This window comes from Pseudophryne corroboree, chromosome 5 (assembly GCF_028390025.1).
Source record: "Pseudophryne corroboree isolate aPseCor3 chromosome 5, aPseCor3.hap2, whole genome shotgun sequence".
In the NCBI taxonomy this organism is placed as follows: Eukaryota; Metazoa; Chordata; class Amphibia; order Anura; family Myobatrachidae; genus Pseudophryne; species Pseudophryne corroboree.
In genome coordinates this window covers 349,060,618-349,087,527 of record NC_086448.1, presented here as the reverse complement: position 1 = coordinate 349,087,527, position 26,910 = coordinate 349,060,618, and the positions used below count along the sequence as shown (strand labels likewise).

Sequence of the window (26,910 nt, the reverse complement as noted above, 5' to 3'; positions counted from 1 at the left end):
ATGTGTAAAAAATGGGACTGGCTGCAGCAATGTGTAAAATGGGACTGGCTGCCGCAATGTGTAAAAAATGGGACTGGCTGCAGCAATGTGTAAAATGGGACTGGCTGCCGCAATGTGTAAAAAATGGGACTGGCTGCAGCAATGCGTAAAATGGGGTCCTGGCTGCCGCAATGTGTAAAAAATGGGACTGGCTGCAGCAATGTGTAAAATGGGACTGGCTGCCGCAATGTGTAAAATGGGACTGGCTGCCGCAATGTGTAAAAAATGGGACTGGCTGCAGCAATGTGTAAAATGGGGTCCTGGCTGCCGCAATGTGTAAAATGGGACTGGCTGCCGCAATGTGTAAAATGGGACTGGCTGCCGCAATGTGTAAAAAATGGGACTGGCTGCCGCAATGTGTAAAAAAGGGGGACTGGCTGCCGCAATGTGTAAAATGGGACTGGCTGCCGCAATGTGTAAAAAATGGGACTGGCTGCCGCAATGTGTAAAAAAGGGGGACTGGCTGCCGCAATGTGTAAAATGGGACTGGCTGCCACAATGTGTAAAAAATGGGACTGGCTGCCGCAATGTGTAAAAAATGGGGACTGGCTGCCGCAATGTGTAAAATGGGGTCCTGGCTGCCGCAATGTGTAAAATGGGACTGGCTGCCGCAATGTGTAAAAAGGGTCTATCTGCCGCAATGTGTAAAAAGGGGGACTGGCTGCCGTAATGTGTAAAAAGGGGGACTGGCTGCCGCAATGTGTATAAAGGGGGACACCGTCTGCCGTAATGTGTAAAAACGGGGACGCTGTCTGCTGTAATTGTAAAAAAGGGACGCTGTCTGCCGCAATGTGTAAAAAGAAGGACCGGCTGCCGCAATGTGTTAAAAGGGAGACTGGCTGCTGTAATGTGTAAAAAGGGGGACTGGCTGCCGCAATGTGTTTAAAAAGGGTCTATCTGCCACAATGTGTAAAAAGGGGGCCTGGCTGCCGCAATGTGTAAGAAAGGGTCCTGGCTGCCGCAATGTGTAAAAAGGGAGACTGGTTGCCGCAATGTGTAAAAAGGGGGACTGGCTGCCGCAATGTGTAAAAAGGGGGACACTGTCTGCTGTAATGTATAAAAGGGGCTCTACCTGGTGTAGTGGCGCTACTGTGCAGCGTAATTTGAATAATGTAGACTACTGTGCACCATAGTATGAATTGCTATTATTTTGTGGCCACGCCCCTTCCCCGTGAAGCCACGCCCCTAGAAATTTTTTGCGCGCCTACGGCGCGCACTGCCCCTATCTTACATGGGGGGGGGGCGCCACTGTCGTTTCTTGCACACAGCGCTAAAATGCCTAGTTACGGCACTGCATCATTGAGAGGGTATCTGTCAACATTTTTGTTTTAGCATTACTCTCTTTTGTCTACTCAATGTGTATCTGTAGCAAGTGAAGGGATATTTATTTTTGGGGAAAGTCTCAGTTAATTTAACAACATTTTAGTTTTTGTTTTCAGGTAAATGATCTTTCTGCACTTCACACTCAATAAGAGTCTCTATTAGCATCATAGTTTAATAATGTAAATCCACTTTCTCTTGTGTGTGTTCCTTATACCCCTGATGTCCCTATATATATATTTTAGGCCAACCATGCATTTTTGGTTCAAAACATCTTGAACTTTTTCTTGCTGACTTTGCAGAAAACCTTCTTTAAGCGCCTTTATTTTGCATTCTTTTCAATACAGATATGGTTTTAAAATCTATGCTTCAAGCTCCATTTATCTTTTCATCTTATACATTGGCATGTTTAAGAAAGTGGTCACTCTGTAAAACTTTAATATTTTTGTTGTTGCACTGATATTTCTTCATAAAACTTCCCAAGCATTATGTCAAACAAACAACCCAAAATTATGTCATGCAGAATTTGGTTCATATGATCAGTTTACTCCAGGCAGATACAGCACCACATTTTTGTACTGACCAGAAATCTTTTTAGATTGTTTCCATTTGGACTTTAAAGGGTAAATGTAAAAGGATGTGAGAAGCCGGAGGTGCGGGAGTTTGTGTGAGAATGCCAATATTTTTAAAATGGCATTCGTGTACATGGCAAAACTGGTCACCTCACAGCTGAGCGGGCAAATTCAAATGCCCACCTAGCTTGGTGTCCTGACCGACATGCCGAGCGGTAAGTATGTCTACTTACCTGGATCGGCTGCTTGTCGGCATGACAGTGGGTCCGCAGACGTGTCAGTCAAATCATGTGTGTATCCAGCTTTGCAATACATGGACCAGGTTGCTTTACGTTTCTGCAGCAGCAGTCATTGTTTAGTACCCAAATAAGCAGCAGGGCAGCTACACTCAAATGTGTGGTGCTGTTGTTGGAAGTGGGAAAGTCATGATGGTTTAAGTGAGGAAAAGCAAATGAGGGAAGAAGGCCCTGCTCATGAGAGCTTACAATCTAAAGGGAAGGAGAGAGACAGTAAGCAAGGAGTATGGAGCGCTAGTACTTAAAACATTTAAAATTACATTCCATTCAAATTCATCATTTTTTATAAACAGTTTTGATGTCAAAGCATTAAAAGCCATAAAGCTAAATTATTTGATCAATTAAAATATATATGGTGGACGTTGAGATGCAGTTTTGCTGGTTTTTGCTAACAAAAAATAACTATCCAAATCAATGAATAGAGACATAATCACAGACAAATTAGGACTGCACTCACCATAGAAACTGGTACTGGTTCATTAATGTATCTTTCATGGCAGTTTTGTTATAATTGGTTATACTTAAATCTTGTACAACTTGGGTGTAAGATTAACAGAGAGGTTTGGTTTGGTTCCGCACAGGAAGGTTATTATAGCGATGAACATGGGTTTGTACAGAAATTGTAGAAAACTGTTCAACTAACCAACAATACTAAGCTTAGAGATCCTTAGAGAAGGTATCTAATAATTATTATAGGTTGGTGGTGCTCCCAGAGTCAGTAATAATTGGATAGGGAGGAGAAAAAAGAAAGACTCTGTGTTGGGGCACACTTTGAAATTTATAAATTTATTAAAACTTGACTTTTAATTTAGTATCGCATAAAAAAGGGGAAAGTTTGATACAGAAAAATGTTCAAATACACAAAATATACATATAATAATAACAATCTACACAAAAATATTTGTTGAAATGTATAAAGTATACAAATAAAGTAATTGATGAATTCCACACAGGGAGAAAAAAGATAATACATTTGTTATGAGTCAAACTTAATTAACAAAAATCATTAACAAAAATCAGGATAGGCCTGATAGAAAATTAGGAGCACCTATTGGTGAAAAATATGTAGAAAACAATTATATGCCTGAGTTGATCAAGATAATGGGTACAAATAAATGACATTCAAGTATAATCACAGTGGTAGTAATTGTAGGTTATTAGAGATCTATTGACCTATTTGATCTAGATGGAAGGCACAAATAAATATAATTGTAATATAATTCATAATTGAAATATCAATTAACTGATGGTGGTCCCCTGGTAGAAGCTCTGTTTGCTACAGAAAAGATCCTAATGTAAAAGGACGTTTGTAAGAATTTGATACCAAACGACATTCATAGAAAAACAAAAATTGCCAAAAAGAATTATTAATAATCTAAGGTTATCAGGAGAGTAGCCAAAATGTAGATACAGACTTTGAAAGTTCAGAAGTTGCTCTAACACTTCTGCTGTTTGTGATCAGAGGTTAAATCTTTACTGCACCTGATATTCCCAAGTGGTCACCCAACTGGGTACTAATCAGGCTTATCAACGCTTAGCTTCCAAGATCGGGTAAGATTGGGCGTTTCCGCTGAAATATGGCAGTAATTGAAACACTAGGACACAAATGAGAGACTGTCATAGAGGATGAGCAACAAGAGTACTTCTGCTGTCCAGTTAGTAGCGCAGATTCTCTGTTACTGCGGGCATTGCAGAGAGTGGTCTCGCATCTGGATGAGAGTGTACAGAAATATAGATGAGATAAGTAGAAAATAGGGAGGGGACCCCACCTTCTGCTGTCCACTGTCTTATGAATTATAGCGGACAGTGGATGAGAGAGGTAGGTTAGGCTCACCTATTGAAAAGTGAAGGGTTGAAGGTAATATGGTGTAATCACAAAAAGTCAAAGTATGACAGGCTACTATGCTGAGTCAAAGGACCATTATACAAAAATTATTAATGAGAAAAAGAACGTGAGTTAGGCTACATAATGATAGTTATGAAGCACCTGGGTAGCGGAGTAGCCCTTGATATAGTGCTAATAAATGGCATGCACAAATTACAAATAAATAGGCTTAGAAGCAGGTGGTACGAGGTCCTGCTATGCATGAAAAAGTGCTAAAAAACATATGCATTTTAGGAGAAAGAAAAGATAGTCTTAGGGCAATTTGAGAAAAAAATGATTAAGAATTAAGGATCAAGTTAGCAAACAAAGAAAAGAAAGAATTTGTTATATATATATTAGTTAAATAACTTATTAATAATACAAAGAGTCCCAATGGGCACATACAATACCAGGGGATACCATAGAGTGATCTGAACTATGAAGAGTTCAGCATCACTGAGCACAGACGGACCGTTTCACCAAGGTGGCTTGGTCACTGTGTCAGGGCATTAGGGAAAGCTGCCGTATTTAAGGTAAAAGGGGGAAGGGACAGAGGAGGCTTGGCGTCATTCTGAATATTGATTGGTTAGAGACCGGAAGTCCATAGTGACGTCAGCCCCGTTTTAGAGGAAATGTACTGATAGGTAACTTGGATGTCTAAAGTCTATTCTTGCAATCAATATGTAAAATCATATAGAGGTAGCTGACATGCAGTCAGACCATTCAAATGGTCTGCGTTAGTGATCCCGCAATCGCGTCTGGCCGGAAGTCCCGTCTTTGGCCGGAAGTCTCGCGATCGCGTCTGTCCGGAAGTTGCGTCTAGCCGGGAGTGACGTCTAACCGGAAGTCGCTTCTTCGGTTTCACTGGTGATCTTGAGTTGCTAGGTAACCGTTGCTTGGTAACCAGGTTCACATAGTGATTTCTGTCAGAGGCTAGCAGCGGTGCGATGCGTTCGTACTGGTTAATAGGTCATCAGGTTGCCATAGCATACATTAATATAACAAATCCTCAGGGCTTTATTCATTTGTGGATCACTTAGGATGTGGCTTTTTGTCCATTCTGTCAGCACTATAACCTCATGCAATGAAAGCCCCCTTTTACCTTAAATACGGCAGCTTTTCCTAATGCCCTGACACAGTGAACAAGCCACCCTGGTGAAACGCTCCGTCTGTGCTCAGTGATGCTGAACTCTTCATAGTTCAGATCACTCTATGGTATCCCCTGGTATTGTATGTGCCCATTGGGACTCTTTGTATTATTAATAAGTTATTTAACTAATATATATATATATATATATAACAAATTCTTTCTTTTCTTTGTTTGCTAACTTGATCCTTAATTCTTAATCATTTTTTTCTCAAATTGCCCTAAGACTATCTTTTCTTTCTCCTAAAATGCATATGTTTTTTAGCACTTTTTCATGCATAGCAGGACCTCGTACCACCTGCTTCTAAGCCTATTTATTTGTAATTTGTGCATGCCATTTATTAGCACTATATCAAGGGCTACTCCGCTACCCAGGTGCTTCATAACTATCATTATGTAGCCTAACTCACGTTCTTTTTCTCATTAATAATTTTTGTATAATGGTCCTTTGACTCAGCATAGTAGCCTGTCATACTTTGACTTTTTGTGATTACACCATATTACCTTCAACCCTTCACTTTTCAATAGGTGAGCCTAACCTACCTCTCTCATCCACTGTCCGCTATAATTCATAAGACAGTGGACAGCAGAAGGTGGGGTCCCCTCCCTATTTTCTACTTATCTCATCTACATTTCTGTACCCTCTCATCCAGTTGCGAGACCACTCTCTGCAATGCCCGCAGTAACAGAGAATCTGCGCTACTAACTGGACAGCAGAAGTACTCTTGTTGCTCATCCTCTATGACACTCTCTCATTTGTGTCCTAGTGTTTCAATTACTGCCATATTTCAGCGGAAACGCCCAATCTTACCCGATCTTGGAAGCTAAGCGTTGATAAGCCTGATTAGTACCCAGTTGGGTGACCACTTGGGAATATCAGGTGCAGTAAAGATTTAACCTCTGATCACAAACAGCAGAAGTGTTAGAGCAACTTCTGAACTTTCAAAGTCTGTATCTACATTTTGGCTACTCTCCTGATAACCTTAGATTATTAATAATTCTTTTTGGCCATTTTTTGTTTTTCTATGAATGTCGTTTGGTATCAAATTCTTACAAACGTCCTTTTACATTAGGATCTTTTCTGTAGCAAACAGAGCTTCTACCAGGGGACCACCATCAGTTAATTGATATTTCAATTATGAATTATATTACAATTATATTTATTTGTGCCTTCCATCTAGATCAAATAGGTCAATAGATCTCTAATAACCTACAATTACTACCACTGTGATTATACTTGAATGTCATTTACTTGTACCCATTATCTTGATCAACTCAGGCATATAATTGTTTTCTACATATTTTTCACCAATAGGTGCTCCTAATTTTCTATCAGGCCTATCCTGATCTTTGTTAATGATTTTTGTTAATTAAGTTTGACTCATAACAAATTTATTATCTTTTTTCTCCCTGTGTGGAATTCATCAATTACTTTATTTGTATACTTTATACATTTCAACAAATATTTTTGTGTAGATTGTTACTATTATATGTATATTTTGTGTATTTGAACAACTTGGGTATATCCAGTTGCATGTACAGAGTAACATACCTGTCAGCCACACCCCCAAGGCAACTGCAGTGCTTTTAAAGATGGTCACAGTACTCACAACAGGATATGGCTATGCCCCCAAACACCTGCCGATGCCCCCATGGCCCAAAAAAATCTTCTGGCTATACTGGTTGTTAAAAAATCTGTCTCTTCAGACCACATTTGTTTACAAAAACAAAAGATAAGAACAGATTTGCATGTGTTAGAATAAGAGAAAACAAATGTGCGCTTGCCAATTTTACAGAAAAGGAAGAGATTTCTATATACAACACTCTATAGTGAGTCACAAATGTTTAAAATCTTGTACTGTGTCTGTAAATTCATAGCAATTGCTGCTATGTGCATAGTTTGTTGATATTTCTTTCAAACTCAGCGGGGCTGATGCAAGTAGAATGGAAGTCAGTTGTATTTGGTTTTACATTGCATGCATGGAAAACAATGCAAATTTTTGCCCATAAAGTACAGTATGCATGGTTTATTAAATCTCTAGGGGCGGACCTCCTCCATATGCTTAGTTTCATAGCATACCTCCCAACTGCACCTAACACTCAGTTACATGTTGTACCCTGTTCTTCCTGTTTCCAGTAGTTCCTGCTCATGCCAGATCATACATTAGGCCATCCAGGTTTCACATATCTCATACAGACTCCAGTCCAGTCCAAATCTACTAGCTGATGTAACTTTTGGGAGGAGGATTTCTGCTTGTAGCACTAATCCCGATCTTTCCTTTCTGCATAGTTTTATAATCACCTTTACATTGAGAGACGTGTTTTCTTTCTGTTATCAATGTTGCTATTCCAAGGGTTTTGGGTACACAATATTTTTGTCTTCCCACCTCCATTTTTCTCATTTATTTTAGTTTTCATCCAAATCACCCAGATCAGGCTCCCTGTGTCAAAATTCTGTCTGGCGTACACCAAAGTGAGGTCTATACAGGACCTCAACCCTTTAGTATGGCTTCTTGGACCCAATGTTATCACTATGTGAAGTTTTCATCCAAAACCATCCAGTGGAAAGCCCAGAACAGGTTCACTGGGTCACAGTTCTACCTGGCGAACACTAACAGGATGTCCAATCAGGACACCAACCTCCTAGTATGTCTCCTGGGATCCAATGTTACCACTCTGAAGTTTTCATCCAAATCCTTCCAGTGGAAGGCCTACAACAGGCTCCCTTGGTCATATTTCTGCCCAGCATACAGCAACCGGAGGTCCGACTTGGACCTCAACTAGAGATGAGCGCCTGAAATTTTTCGGGTTTTGTGTTTTGGTTTTGGGTTCGGTTCCGCGGCCGTGTTTTGGGTTCGAACGCGTTTTGGCAAAACCTCACCGAATTTTTTTTGTCGGATTCGGGTGTGTTTTGGATTCGGGTGTTTTTTTCAAAAAACACTAAAAAACAGCTTAAATCATAGAATTTGGGGGTCATTTTGATCCCAAAGTATTATTAACCTCAAAAACCATAATTTACACTCATTTTCAGTCTATTCTGAATACCTCACACCTCACAATATTATTTTTAGTCCTAAAATTTGCACCGAGGTCGCTGTGTGAGTAAGATAAGCGACCCTAGTGGCCGACACAAACACCGGGCCCATCTAGGAGTGGCACTGCAGTGTCACGCAGGATGTCCCTTCCAAAAAACCCTCCCCAAACAGCACATGACGCAAAGAAAAAAAGAGGCGCAATGAGGTAGCTGTGTGAGTAAGATTAGCGACCCTAGTGGCCGACACAAACACCGGGCCCATCTAGGAGTGGCACTGCAGTGTCACGCAGGATGGCCCTTCCAAAAAACCCTCCCCAAACAGCACATGACGCAAAGAAAAAAAGAGGCGCAATGAGGTAGCTGTGTGAGTAAGATTAGCGACCCTAGTGGCCGACACAAACACCGGGCCCATCTAGGAGTGGCACTGCAGTGTCACGCAGGATGTCCCTTCCAAAAAACCCTCCCCAAACAGCACATGACGCAAAGAAAAAAAGAGGCGCAATGAGGTAGCTGACTGTGTGAGTAAGATTAGCGACCCTAGTGGCCGACACAAACACCGGGCCCATCTAGGAGTGGCACTGCAGTGTCACGCAGGATGTCCCTTCCAAAAAACCCTCCCCAATCAGCACATGATGCAAAGAAAAAGAAAAGAAAAAAGAGGTGCAAGATGGAATTGTCCTTGGGCCCTCCCACCCACCCTTATGTTGTATAAACAAAACAGGACATGCACACTTTAACCAACCCATCATTTCAGTGACAGGGTCTGCCACACGACTGTGACTGATATGACGGGTTGGTTTGGACCCCCCCCAAAAAAGAAGCAATTAATCTCTCCTTGCACAAACTGGCTCTACAGAGGCAAGATGTCCACCTCATCTTCACCCTCCGATATATCACCGTGTACATCCCCCTCCTCACAGATTATCAATTCGTCCCCACTGGAATCCACCATCTCAGCTCCCTGTGTACTTTGTGGAGGCAATTGCTGCTGGTCAATGTCTCCGCGGAGGAATTGATTATAATTCATTTTAATGAACATCATCTTCTCCACATTTTCTGGATGTAACCTCGTACGCCGATTGCTGACAAGGTGAGCGGCGGCACTAAACACTCTTTCGGAGTACACACTTGTGGGAGGGCAACTTAGGTAGAATAAAGCCAGTTTGTGCAAGGGCCTCCAAATTGCCTCTTTTTCCTGCCAGTATAAGTACGGACTGTGTGACGTGCCTACTTGGATGCGGTCACTCATATAATCCTCCACCATTCTATCAATGTTGAGAGAATCATATGCAGTGACAGTAGACGACATGTCCGTAATCGTTGTCAGGTCCTTCAGTCCGGACCAGATGTCAGCATCAGCAGTCGCTCCAGACTGCCCTGCATCACCGCCAGCGGGTGGGCTCGGAATTCTGAGCCTTTTCCTCGCACCCCCAGTTGCGGGAGAATGTGAAGGAGGAGATGTTGACAGGTCGCGTTCCGCTTGACTTGACAATTTTGTCACCAGCAGGTCTTTCAACCCCAGCAGACTTGTGTCTGCCGGAAAGAGAGATCCAAGGTAGGCTTTAAATCTAGGATCGAGCACGGTGGCCAAAATGTAGTGCTCTGATTTCCACAGATTGACCACCCGTGAATCCTTGTTAAGCGAATTAAGGGCTGCATCCACAAGTCCCACATGCCTAGCGGAATCGCTCCCTTTTAGCTCCTTCTTCAATGCCTCCAGCTTCTTCTGCAAAAGCCTGATGAGGGGAATGACCTGACTCAGGCTGGCAGTGTCTGAACTGACTTCACGTGTGGCAAGTTCAAAGGGCATCAGAACCTTGCACAACGTTGAAATCATTCTCCACTGCACTTGAGACAGGTGCATTCCACCTCCTATATCGTGCTCAATTGTATAGGCTTGAATGGCCTTTTGCTGCTCCTCCAACCTCTGAAGCATATAGAGGGTTGAATTCCACCTCGTTACCACTTCTTGCTTCAGATGATGGCAGGGCAGGTTCAGTAGTTTTTGGTGGTGCTCCAGTCTTCTGTACGTGGTGCCTGTACGCCGAAAGTGTCCCGCAATTCTTCTGGCCACCGACAGCATCTCTTGCACGCCCCTGTCGTTTTTTAAAAAATTCTGCACCACCAAATTCAAGGTATGTGCAAAACATGGGACGTGCTGGAATTTGCCCATATTTAATGCACACACAATATTGCTGGCGTTGTCCGATGCCACAAATCCACAGGAGAGTCCAATTGGGGTAAGCCATTCCGCGATGATCTTCCTCAGTTGCCGTAAGAGGTTTTCAGCTGTGTGCGTATTCTGGAAACCGGTGATACAAAGCGTAGCCTGCCTAGGAAAGAGTTGGCATTTGCGAGATGCTGCTACTGGTGCCGCCGCTGCTGTTCTTGCGGCGGGAGTCCATACATCTACCCAGTGGGCTGTCACAGTCATATAGTCCTGACCCTGCCCTGCTCCACTTGTCCACATGTTCGTGGTTAAGTGGACATTGGGTACAGCTGCATTTTTTAGGACACTGGTGACTCTTTTTCTGAGGTCTGTGTACATTTTCGGTATCGCCTGCCTAGAGAAATGGAACCTAGATGGTATTTGGTACCGGGGACACAGTACCTCCAACAAGTCTCTAGTTGGCTCTGCAGTAATGATGGATACCGGAACCACGTTTCTCACCACCCAGGATGCCAAGGCCTCAGTTATCCGCTTTGCAGTAGGATGACTGCTGTGATATTTCATCTTCCTCGCAAAGGACTGTTGAACAGTCAATTGCTTACTGGAAGTAGTACAAGTGGGCTTACGACTTCCCCTCTGGGATGACCATCGACTCCCAGCGGCAACAACAGCAGCGCCAGCAGCAGTAGGCGTTACACGCAAGGATGCATCGGAGGAATCCCAGGCAGGAGAGGACTCGTCAGAATTGCCAGTGACATGGCCTGCAGGACTATTGGCATTCCTGGGGAAGGAGGAAATTGACACTGAGGGAGTTGGTGGGGTGGTTTGCGTGAGCTTGGTTACAAGAGGAAGGGATTTACTGGTCAGTGGACTGCTTCCGCTGTCACCCAAAGTTTTTGAACTTGTCACTGACTTATTATGAATGCGCTGCAGGTGACGTATAAGGGAGGATGTTCCGAGGTGGTTAACGTCCTTACCCCTACTTATTACAGCTTGACAAAGGGAACACACGGCTTGACACCTGTTGTCCGCATTTCTGGTGAAATACCTCCACACCGAAGAGCTGATTTTTTGGGTATTTTCACCTGGCATGTCAACGGCCATATTCCTCCCACGGACAACAGGTGTCTCCCCGGGTGCCTGACTTAAACAAACCACCTCACCATCAGAATCCTCCTGGTCAATTTCCTCCCCAGCGCCAGCAACACCCATATCCTCCTCATCCTGGTGTACTTCAACACTGACATCTTCAATCTGACTATCAGGAACTGGACTGCGGGTGCTCCTTCCAGAACTTGCAGGGGGCGTGCAAATGGTGGAAGGCGCATGCTCTTCACGTCCAGTGTTGGGAAGGTCAGGCATCGCAACCGACACAATTGGACTCTCCTTGTGGATTTGGGATTTCGAAGAATGCACAGTTCTTTGCTGTGCTGCTTTTGCCAGCTTGAGTCTTTTCATTTTTCTAGCGAGAGGCTGAGTGCTTCCATCCTCATGTGAAGCTGAACCACTAGCCATGAACATAGGCCAGGGCCTCAGCCGTTCCTTGCCACTCCGTGTGGTAAATGGCATATTGGCAAGTTTACGCTTCTCCTCCGACAATTTTATTTTAGGTTTTGGAGTCCTTTTTTTTCTGATATTTGGTGTTTTGGATTTGACATGCTCTGTACTATGACATTGGGCATCGGCCTTGGCAGACGACGTTGCTGGCATTTCATCGTCTCGGCCATGACTAGTGGCAGCAGCTTCAGCACGAGGTGGAAGTGGATCTTGATCTTTCCCTAATTTTGGAACCTCAACATTTTTGTTCTCCATATTTTAATAGGCACAACTAAAAGGCACCTCAGGTAAACAATGGAGATGGATACTAGTATACAATTATGGACTGCCTGCCGACTGCAGACACAGAGGTAGCCACAGCCGTGAACTACCGTACTGTACTGTGTCTGCAGCTAATATAGACTGGTTGATAAAGAGAAGATGTCTATGTAACTATGTATGTATAAAGAAGACTGAAAAAAATCCACGGTTAGGTGGTATACAATTATGGACGGACTGCCTGCCGAGTGCAGACACAGAGGTAGCCACAGCCGTGAACTACCGTACTGTACTGTGTCTGCAGCTAATATAGACTGGTTGATAAAGAGAAGATGTCTATGTAACTATGTATGTATAAAGAAGAATGAAAAAAAACCACGGTTAGGTGGTATACAATTATGGACGGACTGCCTGCCGAGTGCAGACACAGAGGTAGCCACAGCCGTGAACTACCGTACTGTACTGTGTCTGCAGCTAATATAGACTGGTTGATAAAGAGAAGATGTCTATGTAACTATGTATGTATAAAGAAGAATGAAAAAAATCCACGGTTAGGTGGTATTACAATTATGGACGGACTGCCTGCCGAGTGCAGAGACACAGAGGTAGCCACAGCCGTGAACTACCGTACTGTGTCTGCTGCGACTGGATGATAAATGATATAAAAAATATATATATATCACTACTGCAGCCGGACAGGTATATATTATATATTATATAATGACGGACCTGCTGGACACTGTCTGTCAGCAGAATGAGTTTTATTTTTATAGAATAAAAAAAAAAAACACACAAGTGAAGTCACACGACGAGTGTTTAACTTTTTCAGGCAATCACAATATAAGTATACTACTAACTATACTGGTGGTCAGTGTGGTCAGGTCACTGGTCAGTCACACTGGCAGTGGCACTCCTGCAGCAAAAGTGTGCACTGTTTAATTTTAATATAATATGTACTCCTGGCTCCTGCTATAACCTATAACTGGCACTGCAGTAGTGCTCCCCAGTCTCCCCCACAATTATAAGCTGTGTGAGCTGAGCAGTCAGACAGATATATAATATATATAGATGATGCAGCACACTGGCCTGAGCCTGAGCAGTGCACACAGATATGGTATGTGACTGACTGAGTCACTGTGTGTATCGCTTTTTTCAGGCAGAGAACGGATATATTAAATAAACTGCACTGTGTGTCTGGTGGTCACTCACTATATAATATATTATGTACTCCTGGCTCCTGCTATAACCTATAACTGGCACTGCAGTAGTGCTCCCCAGTCTCCCCCACAATTATAAGCTGTGTGAGCTGAGCAGTCAGACAGATATATATAATATTATATATAGATAATAGATGATGCAGCACACTGGCCTGAGCCTGAGCAGTGCACACAGATATGGTATGTGACTGACTGAGTCACTGTGTGTATCGCTTTTTTCAGGCAGAGAACGGATATATTAAATAAACTGCACTGTGTGTCTGGTGGTCACTCACTATATAATATATTATGTACTCCTGGCTCCTGCTATAACCTATAACTGGCACTGCAGTAGTGCTCCCCAGTCTCCCCCACAATTATAAGCTGTGTGAGCTGAGCAGTCAGACAGATATATATAATATTATATATAGATAATAGATGATGCAGCACACTGGCCTGAGCCTGAGCAGTGCACACAGATATGGTATGTGACTGACTGAGTCACTGTGTGTATCGCTTTTTTCAGGCAGAGAACGGATATATTAAATAAACTGCACTGTGTGTCTGGTGGTCACTCACTATATAATATATTATGTACTCCTGGCTCCTGCTATAACCTATAACTGGCACTGCAGTAGTGCTCCCCAGTCTCCCCCACAATTATAAGCTGTGTGAGCTGAGCAGTCAGACAGATATATATAATATTATATATAGATAATAGATGATGCAGCACACTGGCCTGAGCCTGAGCAGTGCACACAGATATGGTATGTGACTGAGTCACTGTGTGCTGTGTATCGCTTTTTTCAGGCAGAGAACGGATTATAAAGTAAACTGCACTGTCCTCACTAGTAAACTCTCTCCACTCAGTCTCTACACTTCTACAGTAACAGTACTCCTCCTAGTCAGCTCCAGTAAATCTCTCTCAGTCTCTTATAATCTAAATGGAGAGGACGCCAGCCACGTCCTCTCCCTATCAATCTCAATGCACGTGTGAAAATGGCGGCGACGCGCGGCTCCTTATATAGAATCCGAGTCTCGCGATAGAATCCGAGCCTCGCGAGAATCCGACAGCGTCATGATGACGTTCGGGCGCGCTCGGGTTAACCGAGCAAGGCGGGAAGATCCGAGTCGCTCGGACCCGTGAAAAAAAACATGAAGTTCTGGCGGGTTCGGATTCAGAGAAACCGAACCCGCTCATCTCTCAACCCCCTAGTACAGATGGAGCCACGCTAATCGTCTGTGCCTGTGCGCGCATATCGCCGCACCTGGGGTGCATGCGCATCCGTGACACACACGCGCCCCATTCACTAGAATGGGAGTGTCTCTGTGCACTCCCGCATGGCTAGGCGGACGGATCGCCTAGTCCTGCTGGGAGTGCACGTATGCGATGGAGCCACACTAGGTGAGTGCGGCTCCATCTGGATGTCATAAATAGTTTCTAGAAGTATATTTCTCAAAATAAACTTGCTACAGTATGTACAGACACAACGCTTACAGTTTTATTATATGCATAGATATATGAAACACAAACACACATACATTTTGTATATTTCACATACAGTATACACACACTTACACTTACTTTTTCTGCAGCAAGCAGAACAGGTTGCAGATGGGGAGGTGGGCGAGCACTTTGCATCATTAGCCCTTGCTTTACCACAGACTCACAAATTGCAGCATATGCTGCAAGGATGCAGCGCTTTGATCGTAATCCTAGGGCAAGTGTACAAAAGAAATTTGCCCAGTCAGGGTAGGGTTCTGCATGCTCAGAAACTCCCTGTGTGTGTGCCAGTGAGTACCAGTGTTCCTGCAAGAAATTAAGGCATGGATATCTATTTGAATCCCTGAGATTCTAAAATCAATGATAATGGATTACTTCATTAAATAATGTTATACTTTCTTTTAATAATATTACCTTCAGTGCCGCATATATTCTTTGTGAAGTGTTTGTCTTTAATTGCATTGCCTTCATCTTAGACAAAGCAGACTCATAAAGAAACGATATTAATAAATGAACACATGCTTGATATTCTCTTTTGGGAGACCTGCTCACATTTCACATAACAGCAAATCAATATTGTGTCTAGCAATGCAAAGTAAAGCATTTTAGAACAGCATCATGTTATAAGTGCTTTTAAAATAGGATTGTATTATTTATGTGACTTCTTGTAGGACATACGAGCTTGAGGGTGAAAGTTGGATTAATATTTCATAGTGAATTCCAAACCGATACAAAGGGTGAAGTGTTGTAACAAGTCTTGTTTTGTGATCTAATAGATTAACCATATAATAAGGTTATTTTATCCTTCTTTTACCAGAGTCTCTAATATTATCAAATAATGTTCAGATAAAGGCCAGTAAAACAAATGTAGTAAAGCACATATGAGCTATATGGGCTGGGTATGCTTCAGAGTTGCAGACCGTTGAATCAGAGTCGTACCCATCTCACTTGTGACTGAATGGGTATTACTGGGTGGCAATGGGGCTTTCTGAGGGCATGTTGTACTTTTGTAGGGCAGACTGGATCTGATTTCAACAAATGTCTTGTTCCCAGAATGCTGGTACAAGTCCTCAATGATAGTGGATGGCTATTTCTGCAAGTGGATGGATAGTTGCAAAGTAACCGCACGGATATGTGCTCTATAGGTACATTCTTATATTTCTTGTGTTATTATATACAGTATACTGTATATTTACATACTTGTAACATAACATTGTTAGCGCTTTTCACAAATAGTTTCAAATATTTTAGAAAAAAATATTCCAAAAACGGAAAAATCTACAATGGGACCCAAAGGTTTATGTAGATGTAAAATGAAAATCAGTGTTGGGGAAGATTTAGTAATTTGAACATTTTTCTTTACCATGGAGGAATGTACAAATGCTGCAAACAAGCCCTTAAAATCAATGAGTATGTCCAAATGAAGAAAACAGGGCATAAGGGTACCCTAAGCTGTTATTCCCTGCCCCAGGCACAGGTCACTTCATGGCAGAACAGTGCCAGGGGAACAGGAAGATTGTCTGTAAACAACTTTGTCTACAGTATGAGATTATTTAAATAGGACCAGCACACCCCTTACTTCAAGGAGCTTTTAACTCATCTAAAATGTAAACATTAATCAGCTCACAAAAAAGTTGAATACCGTCTCATCACTTATCAAATCAGGTACTCATCTATTCACGTCCATGAGTCTAATTCTAGTCCCAATTATGCAGCCACCTGGTTCTCATAACAAACAGACCATCCACCACGTTTCGTTAGAAGGTTTCATCAGGTTTGTTTGCCTTTTAAATCTTTGGCACTTTAAATCTAGTGGTTAAATCCTCCAAAAACATGTAGGTACTTGCAATTCTTAATTACATTTACCCCTCAGAATCTAAATGCCTTTTTATGCTCCACCGCTCTACTAAACTGATACAATGTGTACCCAGGAGAAATATGGTAGAAGTATCAATATATGTGACTATTTCTTTTAAGCCTTATTACGTGTCATAATTATCTTTCACATGGGCACGCTGTGTATGGACTCATGAGTGTGACTCTTAGAACAGATCATTTATTTCTAGCTCTACCAATTGTAGGAGAATCTGAACCAGGAAAATTGCCAAGCATTGCTTCAGTCATTTGCCTCCATATCATTACTATTGTAATGTTCCTAGAGATACTATTATATGTAAGCAGTGCCGTAATAGGATGGCATTGCGCCCCTTGCAGGGCATTCCCCCTGATCAAATTATGACATGCTGTCATGTTGAGGTGGGCAGGGCTACCCACTCTGGGAAGTACAGTACTGCCCAGAGCATAGTCATGGCACCCCAGTAAGCTGCACAGGCCTCAGTGTGCATTGCCTACAGCATCCGAAGGATGCCCTGGGGAGCGCTACAATAACAATACTGGCTGCATGGTGCTGTTACAGGCACCCTGCTAGCCAGTATCAAGGGCCATGGGGCAACAATGGTGCTGTCTCTAGAGTATTGTGTGATGGTACCACTGACTCACTCACCTTAGTTAAAACCCTGTATATAAGGGCTGATGCAAAGTGATCTTATACTGGTTTCTGCTGAATAAGTTATGCAACTTTGTTCTACACATGCCCAGAAAGAGAATGCATGTATATGTGCACTATGTAGACCTGCAGGCTTGTGCCTGGAAAGACCAGACATGGAAGGGAAGGCGTAGGCTAACCTAGACCAAGCACAGCAATAGTGTGTTTGTGTAATTACAAACTGAAACACATCAAGTGGTACCAATTAGTCTAATGAGCTCTGTGCTTTATGATGTGTTTTCATACAAATGCGGTAATTTGCAGCATAAGTGATAAATACCTGATACATAATCATTACTTTGCTCTGTGATCGCTGCTGATAACATTCACAGAACTTATCAGTATTTCTATGTCAGGTCATAGAGCTTTTGCTTGCTGTCATGTGCATAAAATCAGCAAAGTTGGCTAGGCTAACAAACAAGGTTGTAATGAGTGGGGAGGTGAAGAAGAGAAGTAGCCCTTTTAAATGTGGTTATTTACTCCCCTACATAAAGATACTGTATACTTACACTCAGACATTCTTAATGGGAACCCAGTGGTGGAATGAATCCTTTTTTTTGGCAATCGACACCTGTTTTGTTTTGGGCAACTACCACAGAAGATCCACATTGCCTAGTCTAATCATCAGCAGATCACATTTTAAGTGTAGCAACCAAACTCTGAGAAGCAAGGAAGATAAAGCCAACAATCCAATACCTAAATCAGTCACTTGGACATAGCCTACACTATAATGGCCTTATCAGATTTCTCTTCTTAGAATTTGATGACAGATAAGAACCACTTAGTCCTTCTAGTTTGCCCATGTATACGCACACAGACACTATGGTTAAATTTTGATGTGAGCCAATTAACCTGCCAGCAGGCCTAAAGGTTTCTGCAGGTGCATATTCACACCGCTAATGTTGGATAGTGCAGTTTTGGGTCCCATCAGTTGTTAGCATAGTACTTCACTGCTCCAAGAAATAGGAAGTTTGGGAAATATACTGTGTATCACTATATAAAAAAATTGCATGCATATATATAATCTGAAAAATCAAGGTTAAGTATACATGATCTTTCATTCAAGCAGAATTTCTTTTCTGGGATCTATGCAATAGCTTCCCTAATATTATTTGCTTTGAGTAAGTGCCAATCATGAAAACGTTAAACCTTGATTAATGGTTTATTAAATCAAGGAATCAGATAATCTTAGTAACTTTTTATGTGCCGCATATACAGATGAGGACCTAAGTTTAAGTTTAAAAAATGTTGTGGTTTGGCAGTGCAAGTGAAGAATTTTTTTGTGGAAGGCACTCAAGGATAAATACTTAACAGCACAGCTAATATTAACCATGGCTCATAATTACTAATTTCTCTGACGTCCTAAGTGGATGCTGGGGACTCCGTCAGGACCATGGGGAATAGCGGCTCCGCAGGAGACAGGGCACAAAAGTAAAAGCTTTAGGATCAGGTGGTGTGCACTGGCTCCTCCCCCTATGACCCTCCTCCAAGCCTCAGTTAGATCTTTGTGCCCGGCCGAGAAGGGTGCAATCTAGGTGGCTCTCCTAAAGAGCTGCTTAGAGTAAAAGTTTTGTTAGGTTTTTTATTTTCAGTGAGTCCTGCTGGCAACAGGCTCACTGCATCGAGGGACTTAGGGGAGAAGGAGTGAACTCACCTGCGTGCAGGATGGATTGGCTTCTTAGGCTACTGGACACCAGCTCCAGAGGGACGATCTCAGGTACAGCCTGGATGGGTCACCGGAGCCGCGCCGCCGACCCCCTTGCAGATGCTGAAGAGAGAAGAGGTCCAGAAATCGGCGGCTGAAGACTTCCCAGTCTTCTTAAGGTAGCGCACAGCACTGCAGCTGTGCGCCATTGCTCTCAGCACACTTCACACCAACGGTCACTGAGGGTGCAGGGCGCTTGGGGGGGCGCCCTGGGCAGCAATGAAAGTACCTATGCTGGCTAAAAATACATCACATATAGCCCCTGGGGCTATATGGATGTATTTAACCCCTGCCAGGTTGTCAGAAAAACGGGAGAAGAAGCCCGCCGAAAAGGGGGCGGGGCCTATTCTCCTCAGCACACAGCGCCATTTTCCCTCACAGAACTGCTGGTGGGAAGGCTCCCAGGCTCTCCCCTGCACTGCACTACAGAAACAGGGTTAAAACAGAGAGGGGGGGGGCATTTTTGTGGCGATATTATTACATATTAAGATGCTATAAGGGAAAACACTTATATAAGGTTGTCCCTGTAAAATTATAGCGTTTTGGTGTGTGCTGGCAAACTCTCCCTCTGTCTCCCCAAAGGGCTAGTGGGGTCCTGTCCTCTATCAGAGCATTCCCTGTGTGTGTGCTGTGTGTCGGTACGTGTGTGTCGACATGTATGAGGACGATGTTGGTGAGGAGACGGAGCAATTGCCTGTAATGGTGATGTCACTCTCTAGGGAGTCGACACCGGAATGGATGGCTTATTTAGGGAATTACGTGATAATGTCAACAAGCTGCAAGGTCGGTTGACGACATGAGACGGCCGGCAAACCAATTAGTACCTGTCCAGGCGTCTCAAACACCGTCAGGGGCTTTAAAACGCCCATTACCTCAGTCGGTCGACACAGACACGGACACTGACTCCAGTGTCGACGGTGAAGAAACAAACGTATTTTCCATTAGGGCCACACGTTACATGTTAAGGGCAATGAAGGAGGTGTTACATATTCTGATACTACAAGTACCACAAAAAAGGGTATTATGTGGGGTGTGAAAAAACTGCCTGTAGTTTTTCCTGAATCAGATAAATTAATTGAAGTGTGTGATGATGCGTGGGTTTCCCCCGATAGAAAATTAAAGGCGCTCACACGCTTATCAAAACAAGTGGCGTTACCGTCTCCAGATACGGCCGCCCTCAAGGAGCCAGCTAATAGGAGGCTGGAAAATATCCTAAAAAGTATATACACACATACTGGTGTTATACTGCGACCAGCGATCGCCTCAGCCTGGATGTGCAGCGCTGGGGTGGCTTGGTCGGATTCCCTGACTGAAAATATTGATACCCTTGACAGGGACAGTATTTTATTGACTATAGAGCATTTCTATATATACGAGATGCACAGAGGGATATTTGCACTCTGGCATCATGAGTAAGTGCGATGTCCATGTCTGCCAGAAGATGTTTATGGACACGACAGTGGTCAGGTGATGCAGATTCCAAACGGCACATGGAAGTATTGCCGTATAAAGGGGAGGAGTTATTTGGGGTCGGTCCATCGGACCTGGTGGCCACGGCAACAACTGGAAAATCCACCTTTTTACCCCAAGTCACATCTCAGCAGAAAAAGACACCGTCTTTTCAGCCTCAGTCCTTTCGTCCCCATAAGGGCAAGCGGGCAAAAGGCCAGTCATATCTGCCCAGGGGTAGAGGAACGGAAGAAGACTGCAGCAGGCAGCCCCTTCCCAGGAACAGAAGCCCTCCACCGCTTCTGCCAAGTCCTCAGCATGACGCTGGGGCCGTACAAGCGGACTCAGGTGCGGTGGGGGGGGTCGTCTCAAGAGTTTCAGCGCGCAGTGGGCTCACTCGCAAGTGGACCCCTGGATCCTACAAGTAGTATCCCAGGGGTACAGATTGGAAATTCGAGACGTCTTCCCCTCGCAGGTTCCTGAAATCTGCTTTACCAACGTCTCCCTCCGACAGGGAGGCATTATTGGAAACAATTCACAAGCTGTATTCCCAGCAGGTGATAATCAAAGTACCCCTCCTACAACAAGGAAAAGGGTATTATTCCACACTATTTGTGGTACTGAAGCCAGACGGCTCGGTGAGATCTATTCTAAATCTGAAATCTTTGAACACTTACATACAAAGGTTCAAATCAAGATGGAGTCACTCAGAGCAGTGATAGCGAACCAGGAAGAAGGGGACTATATGGTGTCCCTGGACATCAAGGATGCTTACCTCCATGTCCCAAATTGCCCTTCTCACCAAGGGTACCTCAGGTTCGTGGTACAGAACTGTCACTATCAGTTTCAGACGCTGCCGTTTAGATTGTCCACGGCACCCCGGGTCTTTACCAAGGTAATGGCCGAAATGATGATTCTTCTTCAAAGAAAAGGCGTCTTAATTATCCCTTACTTGGACGATCTCCTGATAAGGGCAAGGTCCAGAGAACAGTTGGAGGTCGGAGTAGCACTATCTCAAGTAGTTCTACGACAGCACGGGTGGATTCTAAATATTCCAAAATCGCAGCTGATTCCGACGACACGTCTGCTGTTACTAGGGATGATTCTGGACACAGTCCAGAAAAAGGTGTTTCTCCCGGAGGAGAAAGCCTGGGAGTTATCCGAGCTAGTTAGGAACCTCCTAGAACCAGGCCAAGTGTCAGTGCATCAATGCACAAGAGTCCTGGGAAAAATGGTGGCTTCTTACGAAGCGATTCCATTCGGCAGATTTCACGAAAGAATTTTTCAGTGGGATCTGCTGGACGAATGGTCCGGATCGCATCTTCAGATGCATCAGCGGATAATCCTGTCTCCAAGGACAAGGGTGTCTCTTCTGTGGTGGCTGCAGAGTGCTCATCTACTAGAGGGCAGCAGATTCGGCATTCAGGACTGGGTCCTGGTGACCACGGATGCCAGCCTGAGAGGCTGGGGAGCAGTCACACAGGGAAGAAATTTCCAAGAAGTGTGGTCAAGTCTGGAGACTTCTCTCCACATAAATATACTGGAGCTAAGGGCAATTTACAATGCTCTGAGCCTAGGAAGACCTCTGCTTCAAAGTCAACCGGTGCTGATCCAGTCGGACAACATCACGGCAGTCGCCCACGTAAACAGACAGGGCGGCACAAGAAGCAGGAGGGCAATGGCAGCAAGGATTCTTCGCTGGGCGAAAAATCATGTGATAACACTGTTAGCGGTGTTCATTCCGGGAGTGACAACTGGGAAGCAGACTTCCTCAGCAGGCACGACCTCCACCCGGGAGAGTGGAGACTTCATCTGGAAGTCTTCCACATGATTGTGAACCGTTGGGAAAGACCAAAGGTGGACTTGATGGCGTCCCGTCTGAACAAAAAACTGGACAGGTATTGCGCCAGGTCAAGAGACCCTCAGGCAATAGCTGGGACGCTCTGGTAACACCGTGGGTGTACCAGTCGGTGTATGTGTTCCCTCCTCTGCCTCTCATACCCAAGGTACTGAGAATTATAAGAAGGAGAGGAGTAAGAACTATACTCGTGGCTCCGGATTGGCCAAGAAGGACTTGGTACCCGGAACTTCAAGAGATACTAAGAAGGGACTTGCTTCAGCAAGGATCATGTCTGTTCCAAGACTTACCGCGGCTGCGTTTGACGGCATGGCGGTTGAACGCCGGATCCTAAGGGAAAAAGGCATTCCGGAAGAGGTCATCCCTACCCTGGTCAGAGCCAGGAAGGAGGTGACCACACAACATTATCACCGCATTTGGCGAAAATATGTTGCATGGTGTGAGGCCAGGAAGGCCCCCACGGAGGAATTTCAACTCGGTCGATTCCTACATTTCCTGCAAACAGGAGTGTCTATGTGCCTCAAATTGGGGTCCATTAAGGTTCAAATTTCGGCCCTGTCGAATTTCTTCCAGAAAGAATTGGCTTCAGTTCCTGAAGTCCAGAAGTTTGTCAAGGGAGTACTGCATATACAACCCCCTTTTGTGCCTCCAGTGGCACTGTGGGATCTCAACGTAGTTCTGGGATTCCTCAAATCACATTGGTTTAAACCGCTCAAATCTGTGGATTTGAAATATCTCACATGGAAAGTGACCATGCTGTTGGCCCTGGCCTCGGCCAGGCGAGTGTCAGAATTGGCGGCTTTGTCTCACAAAAGCCCATATCTGATTGTCCATTCGGACAGGGCAGAGCTGCGGACTCGTCCCCAGTTTCTCCCTAAGGTGGTGTCAGCGTTTCACCTGAACCAGCTTATTGTGGTACCTGCGGATACTAGGGACTTGGAGGACTCCAAGTTGCTAGATGTTGTCAGGGCCCTGAAAATATAGGTTTCCAGGACGGCTGGAGTCAGGAAAACTGACTTGCTGTTATCCTGTATGCACCCAACAAACTGGGTGCTCTTGCTTCTAAGCAGACGATTGCTAGTTGGATGTGTAGTACAATTCAGCTTGCACATTCTGTGGCAGGCCTGCCACAGCCAAAATATGTAAATGCCCATTCCACAAGGAAGGTGGGCTCATCTTGGGCGGCTGCCCGAGGGGTCTCGGCTTTACAACTTTGCCGAGCTGCTACTTGGTCAGGGGCACACCCTGGCTGAGGAGGACCTGGAGTTCTCTCACTCGGTGCTGCAGAGTCATCCGCACTCTCCCGCCCGTTTGGGAGCTTTGGTATAATCCCCATGGTCCTGACGGAGTCCCCAGCATCCACTTAGGACGTCAGAGAAAATAAGAATTTACTTACCGATAATTCTATTTCTCGTAGTCCGTAGTGGATGCTGGGCGCCCATCCCAAGTGCGGATTGTCTGCAATACTTGTACATAGTTATTGTTACAAAAATCGGGTTATTATTGTTGTGAGCCATCTTTTCAGAGGCTCCGCTGTTATCATGCTGTTAACTGGGTTCAGATCACAGGTTGTACAGTGTGATTGGTGTGGCTGGTATGAGTCTTACCCGGGATTCAAAATCCTTCCTTATTGTGTACGCTCGTCCGGGCACAGTATCCTAACTGAGGCTTGGAGGAGGGTCATAGGGGGAGGAGCCAGTGCACACCACCTGATCCTAAAGCTTTTACTTTTGTGCCCTGTCTCCTGCGGAGCCGCTATTCCCCATGGTCCTGACGGAGTCCCCAGCATCCACTACGGACTACGAGAAATAGAATTATCGGTAAGTAAATTCTTATTTTTGGAGATTTACTTGGCCATTTAGTTTGGTCAAAAGAACATATCTCAATGACTTTTTGCATTTATTTTTTTCTATACATTTCAGAACTACCGTACTGCTGAAAGTCATTTTGAAGAAAGAATTATTCTGTTTTAAGACAAAACTACGTTAAAAAAATGAGTTTGCATACGTATCTCTGAGGGCTATGGGAAATTTGTGCACGATGGACTGTAAATCTTACAGATAGGATTTTCAATTCTATATAAATGTGAGTAGTATGTGAACAAAGTGTGATGGAGGTGTATAAGACAAGTATCATGGAGAGAGGATGAAAAAAACACAAAGGAGTAATGCTTTGTCTGGGTCTAAGGTGGAGCAATGATCAAAGTGTGTAATGGAATGTTGTTAGGTGCACAGTATGTGCAGGTTTATTGGTTACATGTCACTGCTGAAGATCTTATACTGTAGGCACGGCCGGACTGCCCATCTGGCACTTCTGGCAAATGCCAGAAGGGCTGATGGGCTGGTGGGCCGGTCCTGTCATTCAGAGAGCCAGGAAGGCTCTCTGTTGTAGATGATACTCCACCCCACTTCCTGTCTCCAAGGAAATGGAGGTATGCCGTAAGTCCAAGCCTTCCTTTCCATGGAAGTGGGGGCGTGCTGTGAGTCCATGCCCCCCTTGACTCCCAGCACCCCCCCATCGCTAGTGCGTGTGTTGTACTTGCCATTGCCGAATTTGGACCCCAGATTCTATAACCCTGAATTAACCCAGGCACTGGGAGTGTCACTGCTTGTTCACAGCTGTGATCTGAGTTTCGAATGCTATCTGCCTATGCACAAGGACCTTTTCTCTACACCTGCACATTTTCCGTCCTCTCCTCATCTTTTCTGTTTTACTCAGATGTTCTCTCCTTTGTAAGTTTGTGTTACCTTTCACCTTGTCTTACATTATAAGCTATCGGACTCCAAGCACATGGCCTATCCTTTCCAGATTTTTTTTTTTTTTTCATCTTTCATGATGACCACCCATGATGGTGAATGCAGTATGGAATTTGTTAGCATTGGGATCCATTTTAATGCATCATTAATTATTAACCTTTGTCCACTCCATATTCCAAATGAATTTTAAAAAATAAATACCCCGTGTTACTTTTGTACATTTCGTTTACGTTGTATGCTGCCTTTCTGCACTCTGCCATGGTACTGTATGTCAGCAGGATGTATTATATTCTCTCTCTCTCTTCTGCAAGTTGCAATGGAATGAGAGACTATGAAATCTCCTGTGGTTATACGAGAACTGAATTGTTTTATTTAAATGCTAGGATTCCAGTCGGGTGTGTCCTGGCACTACTTAAGCCATGCATATTGCAAATATTACACCTTTGCTTTGGGGCCTAATTAAGACATTGAACCTCTAATTTTCATTCTTTGTATATTATGATTCACTATTTTTACTTTTAAATGTCTGTTGCAATAATATACTATACCATACAGTGTCAGTATACTATATAGCACATAAATCAATTTTAAAAAGTTGTCCATATTTTCAAAATTGCATTGGTTTGGATAATTTGACTTAATAATATTTAACCACTTTTAAAATAAAATTTTTGAGATTATCTACAGATCTATATAAATTATCCACTTTTGTGAAAAATGTTGTATTTTTAATGGCATTTAGAGAAAAAATTGTTTCATTTTAGTATTTTGATAAAGTATATGTTTCTATGCCATTTCTTATCATTTATATTATCTGATACTGGTCAGTAGTGGTTACCACACATTTTCAGTACTGTTTACCACACATTTCAAGGTAGTGTCCATCCAAATGCATATATTAAAATTAGAGTTGTGCGCCAGACCATTTTTGCTGATTTTGGTTCTAATTTGTCACCCAGTTTTGGTTTTGTATTCGGTTTTGTATTTTGGCCGTAACTGGTTTCAGTTTTCTCTTTTTTCTAAAAATTAACAAAAAACCCCCATCTAAAATCACATAAATTGGGCCTGTTTTATTCCTAGAGTATTATTAATCAGTGTGCTCTGTACAACAGTGAGCATGCGTAAAAGCATTCTGACCCTACACAGTGTGAGCTGAGCTGCCAGGTAAAAAAAGAGCACATAATGCAAAGAAAAAAAAGAGGTGCAATGAAGTCGCTGGATGACTAAGCTAAGCGATACAAGTGGACGGCACAAACACCTGGCCCCTTCTAGGAGTGTCACTGCAGTGTCAGACAAGATGGCAGTTTTAAAAACTAGGCCCCAAAAAACACATAATGCAAAGAAAAAAAAGAGGTGCAAGATGGAATTGTCCTTGGGTCCTCCCACCCACCCTTATGTTGTATAAACAGGACATGCAAACCAATCATTTCAGCGACAGGGTCTGCCACATGACTGTAGCTGAAATGATTGGTTTGTTTGGGCCCCCACCAAAAAAGAAGCAATTAATCTCTCCTTGCACAAACTGGCTCTACAGTGGCAAGATGTCATCCTCATCCTCAGATTCGCCCCCCCCCCCCCCTTCAGTGCTTACATCCTTATACTCACAGAAAAATAGTATTCAAGCAAACCACATCATTTAG

At 43.7% G+C, this 26,910-nt stretch overlaps 2 pseudogenes; one reads left to right on the top strand and one right to left on the bottom strand.

The window, feature by feature from the left end:
• Nucleotides 1-3,697: 3,697 nt before the first annotated feature.
• On the bottom strand, nucleotides 3,698-3,816 carry LOC134930733 (5S ribosomal RNA; annotated as a pseudogene).
• Nucleotides 3,817-6,011: 2,195 nt separating this feature from the next.
• Nucleotides 6,012-6,130, top strand: LOC134930732 (5S ribosomal RNA; annotated as a pseudogene).
• The last annotated feature ends 20,780 nt before the right edge of the window (nucleotides 6,131-26,910 follow it).